Source organism: Topomyia yanbarensis, chromosome 1 (assembly GCF_030247195.1).
Source record: "Topomyia yanbarensis strain Yona2022 chromosome 1, ASM3024719v1, whole genome shotgun sequence".
Lineage (NCBI taxonomy): Eukaryota > Metazoa > Arthropoda > Insecta > Diptera > Culicidae > Topomyia > Topomyia yanbarensis.
In genome coordinates, this window is record NC_080670.1 from 151,179,672 (window position 1) to 151,198,407 (window position 18,736).

The window sequence follows — 18,736 nt, forward strand, 5'->3', positions numbered from 1 at the left end:
GGTCATGACTGATTCGCTACAGCACATCAGCTGTCAAACCATTGTAGCAAATATAAACGACTTGCAAAACGCGTAGCATCCGCCGTCCACGGAACAATTTGTCACGTCTTACAAATGATCCGCGTTGAAATCAAATTTCTTCAGATATTGTTATTAAGAAAGACTAATTTTGCACATTGCATTGACACAAATTTTTGACAAAACTCGTCTTTTCTGATCTAGTACATAAAGTAGACAAATTTCTTAAGAACGTTTGTCTTAACAAAAGCCAAATATCCAATAAAGTTCTGATATCCATAATAGGAGGAGAATTCTCAAGATCTTAAATTAAAATGTCTTTCAATTTTTTTTCGCTTTTATCACATAACTATTTAAAAAAGTGAATAATTACAAAGAAATTATAATCTCTAGTTTTATTGTTCTTTTGTGAATACCGGACGTTTTCGCCCATCTTCCGGGTGAAACAGCGGGCCCCCAAATATAATCCGGGCCCCAGGGCAATTGCCCCGGCTGAGCCCCACCCCCCTCTCATCGGGCCTGGGGTAACTCGGACCTTTCGTGTGCTTTTGCACAAAGCCATTTATACCTAATACGGTAAAAGATCGGACAAAATCGCTTTAGAAAAACCTGTTTTAATCCACCTAGCGGTGCAATTGTGCCTTTCTCAAACATGAACACGAGAATGTGTGCGTTGTTTATATTCATTATAAGCTTCCAAATGTATATATTACATTTTTATTATACACGACATGACAACTATATACAAGAATCGAAATCATTATTCGAGTTCTAAAACTTTGTAAAAGAAAAAACAGCCACATTAAGGTTCCCCCACACTGACGCGATTTTGTCGCAGCGATTGCGAAAATTTCGCGAAGCGACTTGTCGCTAGCAACTCTGCTCATGGCGACAGATGTGCGCTCCCATACTGACGCGAACTTTTCGCGTCGGCTGTTGCGAAATTGCAGCGATTTTTGAACAATCGCTGCGTGCGAGCATTGTGTCACAGTCGCTGGGTGTTCGCCAGATATTCAAGATGGCGCAGACTAATCAACTATTGTCATTTGGCGCATCTCAACTTTACATAAGTTGACCAGAATTCCGAAAAAAATGAAAATAGTTATACGAAAAAAATCGCCTAAATTTCAAAACCAAACTGATGGACGCTTCTATACCACTACCAAGTCCAACAAAACTATTTGAAAACGAAGATTACATACCGTATGAAAGCCAGGTAAATCGAATAAATACTGGAGCGGTAAAATTGAATTGAAAGTAGGGTGGTTGGAGCTATTTACTATAATCCAGTGCTTCAAGTCCTTCGAGAATAAAAAATATTCCAAAGCGGACTCATCTTTCCAAAGAGCTGATCGAAAAATAGTTCGACGAACCCAACGATTCCGACGTGGAAGAATTAGTGAAAGCATTGGAAAAACGAAACGTCGGTAATAATACGGATCATGAGAAAGGCCTTCCGGAAAAGGACGATCATTTCTTGTTCAACGAAGATGTTTTAGCATTTTGTTTGAGGGAAGAAATTAACGCCAATGAACGGTTGAACATGTTATGCCAAAGATTCCATAACAATCTGAAATATAAGAATATAAAGTTCATACCGCAAATCGAGCGGGAGATTGAAGTTCCCCACAACATAAAGATAATCGATGAAATCTTGGGTACGGACTCGATCGGAATTCCCATGCGATCAGATGATAATCATGTTTCTTCAGCTGGACGAATAAATAGCAACCTCTCGTCGAGCAAGTTCTGTATGTTGGTTAACGGTATAACCCAATAGAGCAAGTGCACATCAAATCAAAATATACTCACACTAGCTTTGTTCCAGTACAAGGAAATCACTCCGGAGTAAACAGGAGCAAAAAATTCTTGCTCCTTTTTACTCCGGTTTGCTACCAGAAGAAGAGAGTAAAGGAACGATTTTCTCCGGAGTACTTCCAGTTTCTCCTGGAACAGACCTACTGATAGCTGCTCAATTTCTCACGAGTATATGCACATGTATCTGTCCGCCTAGATTAAGAGAACATTCGAAATCAAAACCCCACTGCTTCTGGTCGGATATACGCGCAGCAACGACGAATCATCTGAATACACCTCTATCGAAGACTGCATATCAAGAAGACTGCTAACTGTCCAGAATCTGGAGACAGTAACAGCAACGCCACTTGCGGGTACTTCCCATAGTGATGCACACACACATATACACTTTTACATTAAGCTTCCTACCTTCAGACAATAGAGGTGCTGTAACCTCTGTCGCTTCTCGTTTGTATGGGGGAAGGAAAGAGATATCAGTCTTCTTAATATGTAGTCTTCGCCTCTATGCTAACCGGATCTAATCTGCCGTATATGCGAGAGTTAACTTACATCTCCTTGTTTATAATACTGGTACCGAATGTGGAGACTCCCAAGTTCGGCACCAACGGGCTGGAGTGTGTGGTGTTGCAGCAGACTGGTGCGTATTTATCTGTGAGGAGAGGAGTACCGCAGCGAGTTTCCCAGGAGGGGATGCTACCGCTAGCAATGTTGATCAGTGGCGAAAGGGTCTGCGTTACAAGGCTGCTTGGTCCGATCAACGTTCCCTTTGTGATCGATGAAAACGTGGAGCTAATGATATATAGGCGATATGTTTCGCCAATTCCTATTCACTACAACATGGACGCATGTTCACAAATTGGCGGAATTCGGTCCAATAACCGAGTAATTTTTAATCGGTTCCAAAGATAGACAATATTTATGAAGCCAAGCTTCGCCGAAGGATTAAGGTGTTTTATTACCTTGTTTTACATCTTTTTGGAGTACGATGTGTATCTTATCTGAGGACAAAGTCTCCTAACAGGCGATAGTACTTTTGTCATTATACGAGAGAACAACGATTTCTACTTTGTAGATCCAACCAGCGGTAAAAAATACTCCAGCTCCGATACGTACTGTCCTTTAAGTAGAATTTACTACTTTGTCAATCAGGACAACGCCTAGGGAAATATTCAAAAAGAGAACCGGGTGTTCCTGACGCAGCTAGATGTGAACAAATCAGCCTACTGAAGACCGCTATTCAATCGATCGCATGAAGCTCCCACCGGTTGTATTCACGATGGAATTTACTTGTACAAAAATGCACTGAATGTACGAGATTTGTAAAAAACTATTGAAAAAAAATTGTTAAGAAGATTGCAATTTGGAGAACGCACCGTAAAATTACATGGAACCGGTTAGTTTATGAAGCTATCAATTGTGTATTCTCGGATGGTATGCTATAGCAAAAAACGCAATAACTATATTCTAGTTTCAGCCATATAAGTAACCAACTTGCATACGCCCTTCCCAACTTTCAGTCGGACACTAGTCTGGAAACTAATACGAATGGCAATCTGGAACTGTTCAGTCAACTGTTATCCTTTCTTCAATAGTATATACAATATAAAGTATGCTACAATTTAAACTTTAAACTTGCTTTTCTCGAAATCAATATATTGTCACTTAGCCCGGTTTGACGTAACTCCGACCAGTTCGCTCTCAGCAAGACTTATTCATTACCAGCCATCGAAGTTTAGTCTTTGGTCGTGGTTGCCGAACGAACCATCGCAGATCCGGATCGCAAGAATCTGGGGGATTTGTGTAATCCTCTATTTTCTTCACAGTTATTTCCACCAAACCTTATGACACTGTTGCTATAATTTGTATTTTTCGTAATTTTGCAGTTTTATTACGTACGAAAATCTGTTAGTTTACACTGTACATCAGGCCAAGGAAAAGCATTTTTGGTTAAAGTTAACAATTAACATAAGGAGCGAATAATTATTTATAATCTTTTGCGCAGCGAATGCCTGCTCAGCTTTATACTCGTCGAAAGCCTCTACGAGGACAATCCGCTTGATCTCGCTACATCTTACGAAGTAAGATAGCTCATTTAGAATTTTATCCATGGTATTGCTCAATTGGGGGCTTCTGCAGATCATTGTTCTCGACAGTTTCACCGGGTGTCCGACGGTTCCATACAAATAGCTACATTGGACCCACAGTACGATGTACGGGTGATTGGTAGTTAGTTTGCACCGCTTCTCCTTCTATCGCTGTATTGTAGCACAATCTGTATCTGCTTCGTAAACGGAACCACTCACAGGGGCAATGGTACTCACCCAGCCCAGGTAGTACTTTAATATCGCCGATAGTAGTGCGCTGATGAAAAAATGTGTATCCTTAATGTCGGCCAGCAATAGCAGGTAACAAAGATCGTTCATAAAATTATTATCAATTTTAAGCGCAGCCCGATTAGAACATGTACTGCTTTGAGTTCCAAGAGTGCACGCACCACTGCTTAGCGTTAGCCACATGGGATTTACCAGTTTGGGTACAGTAAAAAAATCCACTGGGCACTGCTGCGTTATGCCGGCAGCCAGCATTATCTGTAGCAATAAATTAACACAACTGTTTGAACAGGTAAGTGAAGGGTTTCTATCAAGCCTACCTGGAGTAACTGCGGCTACCTGTAGCTTGCATTTTCCGCCGCCATTCTTAAACCACACAGCATTGATTCAAATATACTCATGTGTTCCGAGCTGAATGCTTCAATTTCCTGCAGCATGCCATCGTTTAGTTGAACGCACAGCACAATTCCTAGACGTGCCTTTTTGTGCAAAGGTCTCCCGTGATAATTGGTTGCAGTGGAAAGAACTTCCCCGCTAAACGATTTTTGTCTAGTCAGTACTATGGTTTCACTATTCCGTCGATTTTTACCACCGGCGCAACCATCGCTCGCTGTCACTTGACTGCTAATGTTCACCGAACCGGTCGTATTGACCTCGATGAAAGCTGCCATACTGACTATAGTCGTCTAAACTTGTGCAATTCAGAGGCTGTGGAATATCAATACTGGTATCTAAACTAAGTCTTCGAAAACACTCGAAATCACTAGAAATTGATGCTAGACTGTTTCGGTGCGATGGCGTGGTTGACTTGATGAAAACGCCCAAGGTTCCGTTCCACCATACCCTGAGTCAAGGCCACTTTTGGTTGAAAGTCTCGGATCTGCCAGATGCTCCAAATGCGCAAACTCGATTGGCAGTGGTGGCCTTTGTCTGTGGTTGTACGAAGTATCATATTACGTCAAAGTGGACGAAGTAACAGTAAACGACCGTAGTGACGTTGTACCTATGGAGCTACGATCACTTTCCGACGTATGTCGGCCGTTGTATAGTGCATTCTGACCGATACCTGGCAGTTCATAGCCCAAGTAGGTGGAAGTGGATACTTTTTAACTGCTGTTGCTGCTACTGTTGGCTACTGAAACACGTAAGCATACTTAATGGTTTTTCGAGTTTTTAATCAATGTACCTTCAAACTGCTGTCCTGGAAGACTATAGGTGCAGAACCAAAAATCATTTCGGCCATCGACGTGGTATCGCTTTTGGTATAGCTGTTGTGCTGATATAAAATTTTGCGATGATAAAATTTCCCGCTTTGTGGCTTTGTATTGCGGTACTGCAATTGGACGTTGTTGCTGCATTGGATTCGCCGGAAATTTTCTCGACCGCACTGGAATCAAACAGTAGTTTACGACCTCGAATGTCACATTCGCAGACAAGAACACGAACCTGGTCAGCGGTGAAAGTTGATTCATCTGAGGTATATTTCTGTGTTGCTGAACTAGCACTGCGCTATAGTTGAAAACAGATTGTTGAATAATGCAATATTTATAGTCAACTGATTTACTATCCTCTCTTCTTGTTTGTTTTCTTACTGTGTCTAGACTGTGTCGAGCAAACGACCTGCTTCACGCAAAGATGTTTTAAATATAAAGACACGCGGACAAATACATTATTCTCACTGAATGGCTGATAAAACAATCGAAAAATATTTTTTTTTAATTTTAGGACAACATACGTCGTATTCCCATGAGATTAAAATTGAGGTTGTCCCATCTAGCTACTATAGTTTGCAAATGTCACTTTGTGTCGCTTGTAATGCGAAATTCGCGCCGGTGTGGGCGCACATGCGAATCGCACTGTCGCAGGAAGCGCGACGAAATCGCTAAGCGAAATTTTCGCAGTCGCTGCGACATAATCGCGTCAGTGTGGGGGAACCTTTAATATTAAATTGAAAAAAAGGTGCAAAATCGGCAAAGTCCCAAAAAGTCGATTTTTATAAAAAAAATTTTTTCGAGATAACATAAAATCTCGACGTTTCATGCATTTTAAAGATGTTTGGCATCAAAAATACGAATTCAATTTCTGAAATTTCATGGGGTCCCCCCATTGAAAAAAAAATGAGTTCCGGCTTATATGGGAATTTCATATGTGACCGGACGATTTAGTCAATATTTCCGAACCCATATAAGCGATCCGTACGAAATTTTATAGACATCTGTGAGGATATTATAGCTATCATTTGGGACTAAGTTTGTGAAAATCTGCCCAACCTTTTCCGGGAAATTGATGTGAGTTCGTCAATTATGAAAGATGACCGCTTTTCCCGGGCACTTCCGGAACCGTCTATGGTGGTCAATGTAGTCAACGAAAGTTTGGTTGGCCGTCGGTGACCTAGAACAGCAAATTGAAGTTGTTTGAGAGACATTTTAGCGAAATTTTTACCTTTTTTTGCTTTCATCGGTGTATCGGTTTGAATCACAATTTGCTATGCGATCGCACACCACAACCTGTAACTCCGGAACCGGAACTCGGATCGGGATGAAATTAAATAGCCATTTACGGGGACGCAATACCTTTCATTTGAGAGCAAGTTTAGTTGAATCGGTCTAGCCATCTCCGAGAAACCGATGTGACTGTTATTCTGAATTTAGATGCTTCCGCCGGGGCTTCCGGAACCGATGATGGTGGCCAATGTGGCCAAATAGACTTACATACTACATACTACAAATCAAAGCAGTTGTGGTCATATTTTGGAAAAATTTTCACCTTTACATTCATTGCAGAATTTATTAACATCGACATTTTCTGCGTGTTCGTACTCATCACCCTGTAATTCCGGAACCGGAAGTCGGATCCATTAGAAATTCAATAGCAGCCTATGGGAATGTTGCACCTTTCATTTGAGACTAAGTTTGTCAAAATCGGTTAAGCCATCTCTGAGAAAAATGAGTGACATTTTTGGTCACATACACACACATACGCACATACACACATATACATACATACACACATACATACACACACAGACATTTGCCGAACTCGACGAACTGAATCGAATGGTGTATGTCACTCGGCTCTCCGGGCCTCCGTTAAAAAGTCGGTTTTCAGAGCAATTGCAATACCTTTCTATTGAGAAAGGCAAAAAATGTGCGCAATTGATCTGTCTTTCAGGAAAAAAATATTTATTTATGAATCGGTTGACATGTTACAGTTCTATAGCTCATAAACGCTTACTAGGTCCGAATTGGCCCAGTTCCTTCTATGACACATTCTTTCGTGACGTTACAACGATTTGACGAATCTTCATTCGACAAATATGTTATAACTTTACCAAATGAACGCCTACATCAAAATTTATAACAGATTTAGAAAGTAGACAAAATTTCACGAAAGATTCAATGAACATTAATTTACTATACTGAAAGAGGATTGTTTTATGACCGATAATGTAACGTGACGTTACAACGCGTGACAAATTAGAACTTTTAACGTATTTCAATAAAAGTCAAATCATCAAATTCTAGTATATTCAGTTTATGTTGATTGAATCCTTCGTGAAATTTTGTCTACTTTCCGAATCTGTAATAAGTTTTTATGTAGGTGTTCATTTGGTAAAGTTATAACATATTTGTCGAATGAAGATTCGTCAAATCGTTGTATACGTCACGAAAGAATGTGTCCTATGTATTTGCAGCAAAAAAAAGTCGTCGAATTTGTGAAAAATTCAATTCAGTAGTATTTCTTGAACACAAAGGTGCTAAGCCACTTTAGAACCTTATTATATACTACACACCAGAATTGGTTTATCTGACCTATTGTAATGATTATCGTAAATTTTCCAAACTAATTTGATACAAAAACTGTAAGTAAGTAGTATAGGAATGCACAGTGGATTTTGTTTTTTACAAATCGAAAATAACTGAAACACTTTCCACAACCATTCAGTAAACTTAAAACATTTATTGTTTACAACCACCGTCTCGTTGCAAAGTAGCAACAACTGTTCCACAAAGACGGCCATCTCTACCCAGAGGTAAACATTTTGCAACTAGACTGTTTCTACAGGGCAGTAAACTTTATTGCATGGTAGGCGTCGTGTTTTGCACGCCTTTGTTTTCAGATCGACTTAGATTGTTGCTGATACTTAAGCTATTGGACCAATTTGTTTGGAAAGATTCCAGAAAGGACCGAACCGTTAACAAGGGTAATTATGTACCGCTGTTTTGCAAATTACGGATAATTAAAAGATATTGTTTACCACTAGAACATACCAAATTCTAAAATGTGGAATATAACAGGTTTGTACGTGATAATTTATGGACTTTTTCCATTTTGAAAGTTGAAGTTTTTAGAAATGTAGTAACAGACAAAATGTTAAGTAAGCCTTGATTACTTGACACACTCTCCCGTCTAATTCAATTTTTTAATTTAATAATTCAATTCAATTTTTGCTATTGTTCACTTTTTGAGAAAGAATAACGTGTAGTCAAACAACATACAATCACCAAAATTTAACACAGATGTTTAGTAAAAACATTAATCTTTAATACAAAGGCATGGTGTATAGAAAGTTAGGTTAGACACGAATGACATGATGAGATAAGAAATGCCAACGGTTAGATTATTGAATACCCAATCAAAGTAGAACTCTCCCATTTGAACACCCCGTTTCACAAACACCATCGTTACAGTATATTATTTCTAATAAATTAACCCTATATATCTGCTGTTGCGATCTACATAAAAAATCTATTATTTCTGAAGATAAACTAATTAAATTATGAATAGTACCATAATGCAACACCAAAAATGAACCGGCGAATATAATCATCCGAAAAAGCATTATCCACCGAAACCGGATTGCTATAATTAAAAAGAAAATATTGATTGTTTGCTTCCACAGACGCTTTGTCCGGAGGCATGTTCTACATCGAAATTAACCTACAGGAAACGGTCAACAAAGTGTGTGTGGCTGGCAGGGAAAAGTGCAGTCGACAAATTGCTTTCCACTGTTCTTAAATTACTTTCCTTTCGGGTGTTGAATGGCGTCCGGAGCTGTAGGAGAAACGACGTTGCTATTAAGAAAGCATAAAAGAAGCATTATTTCCATTGGCTTACTGAGAATGTCACGCCAAATCCGCAATATGTCAGCTGAACATGTGGATTTATTCGAAAAAAGGCATAATTGCTCATTTTCTGCCTCACTGTCAATCGTGAAAGTTTGCTCTTTTCAATAAAATTCGAGGTTAGCGTTTACCTGCTAGTATATAATCCCTAATTAATGTTATTGATTCTCACTGAGATGTGTCAAATAGGCTTCAGTGTAAGCATGAAGGCTTCGGTAGGTCGAAAAGCTGCAATATTTCACGTAAGCCGATTGCTTTCTAAGAAAATGCGCTGCAATTTGTCTTTCAGTGACGATCGGTAACCACGATATTTTAAGACTGTTTTGACCCTGCAGTAAAGACTCCAAAAAACTATTTGGATGGGTCCTATGACAAGTTCTCTAGTAACCTAATTTGTTAGTTATCTTTCGGAATTTAATTGCAAAAATATACATATTGGACAAGCACTAAACACAAATGCCCTGACAACGATGAAATGCTCGTATTCGAGCGCAACGAAAAAATTGAAAAAAATCGAAGTGCCTCTATTGTTGCCCTACCATTTAACCCAATGCGTCGAAGAAAGCTAGCAGATGCTGCTCTAACCAGCGGCTTCAACTGGGTAGGTTGATAATAGAAAGATATCAAAAATAGGTTCATTACCCTATCTATTAACTCTAGTGTCCATATTCGCATAATGGTCAAAAGCATTTTCATTATTTTTATCGTGACCACTTTAATGCAATGGCAGTATTCTATTCTTTCATTGCAAGTCCAACCGGAACTATGTGCACAAGCCACTTAGAAATGCTATCTTCAAAGCTTCAGCGATTTAACAATGTTTTATTTCGATAAAATACATTGAAAAAATTGTAATTGTTCTCAATTGCATTGAGTATTATTTATTTAAACTTTTTTCATACTAGTTTGTAAGAATCCGTAAAATGGTCAAAAAGTATACAAATTGCATTATTTGAGAAATTTCTGGGTTTTTGTCACATTTTTTTTAAATTAAAGCACCCATTATTTTGCATAAAAACATATATTTCACATCGAAATCCATCGATAAGCATCATATAGAAGGTCATATTTTCTCAAAGATATATCTAATACACACAAAAAAAGTCATTTTCAACATTTGCTTTCGACTTCTTATTCTCACTGTTGCATAGGGTAAAGTGCCTATTTCACCATACTAAGCAGGATGCCTCACTAATTCATTAATTTCTCGGCCTACAATCAATGGAATGTCAATTTTTAGACATCAACAGCTTTGCTTCTTTGTTAAGAACCAATATAATAACACAAGTGCGTTGAAAACAGTGAAATTCTCGTGTTTGAGTGCAACAAAAACTCGAATCGAGTGCCCCTATTGTTGCGCTACCATTTGACTCAAACAAAGATTGCAGACACTGCTCTGTGATTAGCCGTTACACCAACCTTGCGCAGAGACTACGAAGAAAATTCCATCTGTTACGATCAAGATCTGAGCACAGGCATCTTATGCTATACTAAAGCCTTTTTCTGAACCAATGTCTGTGAATCAGGTAGTTAAAAATACTAAGATTATTACGATCGCGCCCAGTACCATGAAGCCAATCGCCATTACCAGCAGCGAAGAATCATCGTTTGCGCCAAATATCTCTAAACCAACAGCCAACATCACCAGTCTGTTTCCATGTAACAAGAGAAATCTACATACCTACACTTCACCAGCTACGTGTGACTGAGGTGACAGTTATTTTTGCAATCTTGGAATTTCGTTTATTGCCGGTCAAAAAATGAATAAAAGTTTCAAAAAATGTGCAAAATTTGAGCGAAATTTGACCAAATTTTGCACCTTTTTTTGTAGCCGCCGAAATAATAGTCGTCAACGATGTTTTCTACCGTGTATCTAATTCACGCAACACGAGCGACCTCTGCAATAACAAAGCAAAGATAATGACCTATACCTATTGTGCCCCCATACCTATTTGACTCCATTCTATTCTAAGTAGGTAAGCTGGTGGTCGCTGTTTCTTGGTTCCAGCTTAATTTACGTGGTGGTGTCATATATTACAACTAACGTTACTTTTAACCCTCATTTTAGTTAGAAGAATGCGCGTTATTCCTCAGCAAAGAAATCCTTGTCCTTGTAGCATCATTTAGTTGACCAATGTCGAACTAGACCTCTAAGAAGCTTTTCTCTAGAATCCTGCATTAAAATTCAGGGAAAACCGTAGAAATACGGAAAAGGATTCAGTTGAAATTCTGAAATAGATTCCATTGAAATGCTAAGAAAACTTCAGAATCCTAAAATCCTGGTTTTCCGGATAAGCTAACACGATTAGTTAAAGTGACGATGGATCGGGTGATGTGCGTTGTTCGAGTATCAGAGACACTCTCGAGTCCCGATGAATCTCGAAGAGGGTTACGGCAAGGTGATGGTCTATCGTTCCTGCTGTTCAACGTTGCGTTAGAAGGTGTAATAAGGAGAGCGGAAATAGACACGAGTGGCACGATCTTCAGTCCGTCCAGCTTCTTGGCTTCGCCGACGACATTGACATAATCGCACGGTACTTTGAGGCGATGTCGGAAACGTACATCAGACTGAAAGCTGAAGCCAGCAGGATTGGATTTGCCATCGACGTTTCGAAGACAAAATACATAAGAGGAAGAAGTTCTAGAGACGACAATGTGAACCTCCCATCCCGAGTTCGAATTGACGGTGACGAGATCGAGATGGTCGACGAATTCGTGTATTTGGGCTCACTGGTAACCGCCGACAATGACACCAGTAGAGAAATTCAGAGACGGATCTTGGGGGGAAATCGTGCCTACTTTGGACTCCGAAGGACGCTCCGGTCGAACAAAATTCGCCGCCGCACGAAGTTGTCTATCTACAAGACGCTGATTAGCCCGGTTGTCCTCTACGGCCACGAGACCTGGACTATGCTCGTGGAGGACCAACGCGCCCTTGGAGTTTTCGAACGAAAGGTGTTGCGTACCATCTTTGGTGGCGTGCAGATGGAAGATGAAACGTGGCTCAGGCGAATGAACCAAGAGTTCCATCAGCTGCTGGAAGAACCATATTCATCGCACATACCGCAAAAGTAGGACATTTGCAGTGGGTTGGACACGACGTAAGAATGTCATACGACGACCCGGTGAAGATGATTCTTAAGGGCGACCCTACAGGAACAATAAGACGGAGCGCACAGCGAGCACGGTGGATCGACCAGATAGAGGACGACCTGCAGACCCTTCGAAGACTGCGAGGCTGGCGACAAGCAGCAATGGACCTTGTGGAGTTGTGGAGTGGAGACGGCTTCTGCATACAGTGAGAGACAACAAGGCTCTAGTATGAACGGTAAGGTTAGTAAGAATCCTGAAAAGTCTCCAAACAGAATCTTGAGAAGCATGTCATCATTATCCCAAGAAAGCGCCGGAAACCGACCGAGCAAAGTAAGTATGATGACATTTCATGTGTCAAACAGGCCTGCAGTAACCGATGTGTGTATTACTAGAACAACTTTTTAGTTTTAAACTAAAAGTACGCATATTTGGCAACACAGCCGTTAAAACTAGTATTTTTTTCTAGATTCCTTGAACAAATCCTTCAACAATTTTTTAAAACAATTTGTAAATATTAAGAGTGTTCCCATGGCATGGATCGAGGGGTGGTTCAATCTACACAATAATAACGACACAGCTTGAATATATATACCATACACTTTTAATTTATTAATGGATGTTTTTTTTTTGTTTTCTTTTTACAACAGGAGCCAGAAGAGTTATAAAAAACCAAATTTATGTTACTTGCGCATATATTCGTAGAAACCCTTCGCCTGAAGCACCGAGTGATGGAACGTTGCGGCCGTGAGCAGGTTTCTAATTTGGAAAAAAGTTAATAACTTAACCATTTTTCAACCGATTTTGATCAAAAGTAGGTCATTGGATGCGGAATTAAATGTTATCCTTAAATTTTTAAAGACCTTCTTTTTTCCTAATAAAAATGCTGAGCTACTTTTATACTTTTAATGGAAAATAGCAAAATAATGGTAAGTTTCATATTGTTGTCCGAAAACTGCATAGTACTTTTAACAAAAGAACACAACATAACATACCGTTGGAAAGGTAATTCCTTCTTCATTCCAAAACACTCAAATTCAAAATCGGTTGAAAAATGACCGCTCCAAAAAATGTTTAGTGCTTTTCTTCTTCTTTCCAAAATACTCAAAAAATTTAAAATCGGTTGGTTGAAAAATGGCCGCTCAAAAAATTTTTAGTGCCGAGAGTTTCTAAAAAATGTTTTTTGATATAAACCAAGATTTTAAGGGAATACAACATTTTTCATACGCATTGTTTTGTGTTGCATTTGATGAGATCTACAATCTGTACTAAGTCTCATGAAAAGTACAAAATCACTGTAGCACCGTGTAGTTATTCTCAGTTGTCTGATAATATTATCGAAGATAGTCTTTAACCCATTCCCAACGAAAGTCAAACGAAATAAACATGTGTTTTTTTCAGGATTTTTTGATTTCGACACCACCAGCATTAATTAAAATTTCATAAATTCATTTAAAATTTCATAAAGTTGAGTTAACGCAAACTTCGGATAAAATCACAGAATTATTAATACAGTGAAGACCCGATTTTATCAGCCCCCGATTTTATCTACCCCCGATTTTATCAGCCTTTGACCCAATTTTATCAGCGTCATATGCCAATTGATAGTTGGTAATTTAATGGGCTCTAGCAGACGAGTCAAGTTGAATTCGAGTAAATCCTTTCTTGAGCATATTTTTCTTATCTTAGAGATCCGAAGTATGCAAAAAAAACTGTCAGGCCCCCTTAAGACAAGTTTAAGCGAAATAATTAGGAAAGCTTATGAGGCTATATCTAGGGACCAAAGAAGAATATTTTAAGAGCTTCGGTTTCTTAAAAAGAAAGAAAAATATTTGTCCCGCATTTATTAGCCTAAAATTCACCAGGGGGCTGATAAAAACGGGCCTTCACTATAGTAGCAAGACGCCTGGTCATGAAAATAGGAGTTGAACGTATTTTCCGCATCTACAAATCGCCTACTTGATTAGAAGATTTAAAGCAAATTTCGACATTTGATTAGCAAATACGTATAACGTTTCGTTAGACGAGTTTTTTAGATGTTTTTCAACTCATTCCAATTTAGCGTCTTCTACACCTAGTAAACATATAGTCTAGAATACGTTGCATTTTCAAGCACCCCTAAAAACTTTAAACACTTGAATATTCATTTTTGTAACTTGTAAATTAATAATAATAATCAAACTCAATTCGTCGATGCACTATAACCTTTCTTGTAACAGATAACATATTATTAGGATTTCTAGTGTCTTTTGTCCTATTTTTGAAACTATTTTCATTAAAAACTTTTCATAATTTCATTTAGTTTCCAGTGACTATCTCAAGTCATCAGAATTAATACATCTATGCAATAAATTTGAAGCCCCTCCCGAAACAAAATCCTGACTACGGGCCTGGTTCGGATGAATGCTTCAATGTAATCGGCTTCATAGAGACGTGGCTTAGCAGTAGTATCCTGTCAGTGCAAGCATTTGGTGCCTACTACGATGTTTTCCGTACTGCTGGCAGCACACGCAACCGTCTCAAACCTACCGGCGACGAATTAGGGGAACTAGTGGTAAGACGAACACGTTAAGCAAAGTCATTATTTTCTAACTAATAAGTGATTGAGATACTACAATCACCTTATATGTTTTTGTTAGGTACGTTTTGTACATATTTGGTAAAAATACTTCGTCATAAACACATTTTTTCAAACATTATTCTTGATTTCAAAACATGTCTGTTCATGCTTTATTAAATTACGTCAGAATAAATGGAACAAATCAACAACAAAGGATCATTGATTTTTGTAACAGTGTTCTCTTTGTTTCAATTTTCCTCCTGCCGAGGTAAGTTGAAACACCAATCAGTGTGAGTTGCGATAGGTAACCAAATATTTTAAACATTATCCCGCACTAGTCTTCAAAATTCAATGAAGCAATGACCCAACTGCACTTTCATTCAATGCACGTTGCAGGTATTCATTCGTCTCTGAAGCAACGTGTAACAATGAATCAAACGCATCAAAACAGGTCCTGTCTGACACAATGTAAGCTACGATACTTATTATTTTATATGCTTTACCAACATTAAAAAAATACCTAGATGTTTAATAAAATGCATTTTATTGCACGATTTTTAATTGAATGTGAAATAAATATGAAAAACACGGATTTTTGAATGAATATTTTTTCTATTCATCAAGAGTCGCATCAAGTTCATTCTCAATCGTCAAAAACAGTTACGATGCGTTAATTTAATTTTACAACACATTTATTTTATTAAAAACTTCAGCATCAAACAATCTTTAAAGCCTACCCTTGTAGGTACTGCAGATGCAAACATGACATATTTCAATTTCAATTGCAAAGCTCTACATAAAATTCAAGAGGACAAAATTGTCATGATAAGTATCATCCGTTAGAGCTGTGATTGTTGGAATGTAATCTAATTTTCTGGCTTCCCTGGAAAAATCCGCAATATCACGAGATGAGTTCAAGAGATTACATAAAAGAACCTTAAACATTCACCATCGTATCAAGCATGGCTGCTTTAGCAATAAATTAATTCTAGCTTCGCGTCTACAACGAAAAACGCAGACAAATTGGCCAGACGAACAGCTGAAATCAACATTCGACAAGTTTATTAAAATACCGCAATTTCATATGCCAGAAAGAAATGTCATAAAGTTTATCCATTCCCCTAGAATAAAAAAAAACGCCGATACGCGTGTACCCTTCACCCCGCAGTAATTAGAAACACCACTGCACAATGTGCTATTGTGGTGTGTCGGGTCATAACAAGTTCGAATAATATGCCCTTCAATACTCACTTTGTTTCGAACTTTCATTAGTTCCCGAACCATGTGACACAAATTCGATACAATGTATAGTGTGGTGAGACCAAATAAACCAAACTCTTCTGGTGCGCCAAGCATAATTTTTAATTTATTTCATTGTTTGTTCTGATTTACCTCCTTTATTCTGCAATCGGTTGAAACAATGCACATACTATTCACCGAGTCCTTTTTGAACTTCACGCTTTCCACTCTGGGCTTAATCGTGCAGCGTGCAAAGGGGGAAGGACTTTTTGGCGAACTGTCGTCACTTCAGCGCCTTCAGAATCGGCGAGGGAATAATTGTTCGAGTGGTCTCTTAAGATTGAACAAAAATGTTGATACATTTGAAGTGGCTTTATGATTTCGGGATTACAGTCGTTTGATTACCGAAGCAGAAGAAGGTTATCGGGGTTGCTCCGGAGTGGAAATCTGTCGCATGCATCAGAATTCACCGTGGGCTTCTGAACTTTTCGTTACATTGGAAATCCACTGAAGAAGGTGCTTCAGTAGCATTTTACTAGCCCCGTTTTGTGCGACTGTTGAGAGTTCCCGTCGAATGGGTTCAAGCGGTTGCTCGCTTCGATCGATGGTTCTCACGGTTTTGTTCGCACAAGTTCGGTCACCTGGCGTGATTTTGTGGCATACTTGAGGTGACGAAGTGGGGCTCAGGCACGGCATCTATTATTGAGGGAAAATATTCAAATCGAACTGAATTTTACGATTGTAATCCAAATGAAAGTATTTCTCAAATGAGGGAATCTATTGAAACTATTTTTTTTCCGATAGTAAAATTTTCTTGTTAGGATGTATTATCCACAGCAATCGATCATTTTTATCTGTAAATTACGAGTTTGATGCACATATTCATTTTCAAATGCCCACTTTCAGATGAATCTACCGCAACCAATATTCAAGTTCAAAGCCTCTCTCAACCATTCAGTTTTAAGTCAGCGGGATTTTCATGACATAACCGAATACCTTCATTTTCAATCATACATGAACATTGTGAAGGATGTACAGAGATGTTTTTCTGGAGAATCTAGTCAGTGCACCAGTGGAGAGATATTCACAGGGACAATGAAATTGAAAATGATTGAGTGGCTGATCTGTTTGAATTATTGATAAACTAACAACTGCGGTTTGATCATAGAAGGGCATTATTTGATTTTTGTTCCTCCTTAAAGTTCAATCAAACCTGTCGCTGTCGCAAATTAGCAGCTCTGTCTGTAATGTGTGTAATAAAACATGTTCGGAGTTTTCAGACAAAATTCGAGTGTATGCCATTTGAAAACAAAACCTCTAAATAAAAATTCCTCCAAAAAAAATTCTTATTATATATAAACTACCGAAAATACATTTACCGTGCACTTTATGGTCGATTGTTTGCTATTTTACACAGTGTTGCTCTATGCTATATTTATCCCTAACAAGAAAAGTTTGGCTGAGAACCATTTTTTCTCCATTTAGGAGAAAATTGGGTAAAACCATTGTTGCGAGTGCAAAACCTATAACTAAATTATTCGCGTAACTATTTCGTCTCATCAGAATCCGACATTAACTGAGTGACAGAACTAAGCTGGCGCCGGATTGACGTTAGCTCAAAAAACGGAGGCACAATTTGTATTCCTGAGCAAACCCCTAATCTAGCGTGATGTCCCCCAAGAAATATCTAATTTAGTTATAAGTTTTGTTCTCTTCACGTTCAAAAATGATTTTAAACATTTTTTTCCTTAATGGATAAAAAAATATTTTTATCAAAATTGTTCTTCACGAAGGAAAAATAAATCCCAGCCCTTGTCGTACACCATATGCTTGATAACAGCTCAATACATTTCAATTTGATGTGCTTGTTTGGAGGATTGCTCTTTTGCGACACAAGCAGTGGCGGCGCTAAGGGGGGGGGGCGAAGGGGGCAACCGCCCCGAGCGGCATAATCAGGGGGCGGCATTTCCTACTCAACAAACTTCTATTTCATTTTTAGTAATTGTTCAAATTTCATTAATCACGGTAAAAATCAAGTGCGAAGGAAAAGCTTGAATTTATATTATTTTCGCATCTGTTGACAATTAAAAAGGTAGGAAATCGGGACGACGGACGCGATCGAACAAAACTATATACTTATTCATCAGTCTCAAAAGATTCAACGGAGATGAGTTTCCGAATGTCCTTGTAGTAGTGTGAGTATTAGAACCGCAACAATTTTGGCTTTTTTTAAATCAAACGGTAATTGGCTTTACATACAATTTGTCAAATATGAGCTTTTTCGAAAACTCTAGTTCACTCACAAGAATTTTCAAGTTTGTATGTGAAAATATATGATGGGGCAATCGAAACAATAAATTCAGTACAAAATGCATCAACTTGTGCATCCCAAAATCTGCAGATATATAGCTTAAGGTGTAAGGATCAACATTACCGAAGACTGCAAATTGATACGAGTTTGTAGTAAAAAGATATTCTCATGTAAATTTATGTGTTGCCTCTCTTTCTCGCACACGCTTAGAATAGGAAATTTCGAAAAAAATGGTTGGTTTTCA

The 18,736-nt window shown here is 38.5% G+C and overlaps 3 pseudogenes; 2 read left to right on the forward strand and 1 right to left on the reverse strand.

The window, feature by feature from the left end:
- Window positions 1-1,126: 1,126 nt before the first annotated feature.
- Window positions 1,127-1,798, forward strand: LOC131677283 (uncharacterized; annotated as a pseudogene).
- Window positions 1,799-2,340: 542 nt separating this feature from the next.
- Window positions 2,341-3,278, forward strand: LOC131677213 (coiled-coil and C2 domain-containing protein 2A-like; annotated as a pseudogene).
- A 59-nt stretch (window positions 3,279-3,337) lies between these two features.
- On the reverse strand, window positions 3,338-16,877 carry LOC131676011 (folliculin-interacting protein 2-like; annotated as a pseudogene).
- Window positions 16,878-18,736: the final 1,859 nt, after the last annotated feature.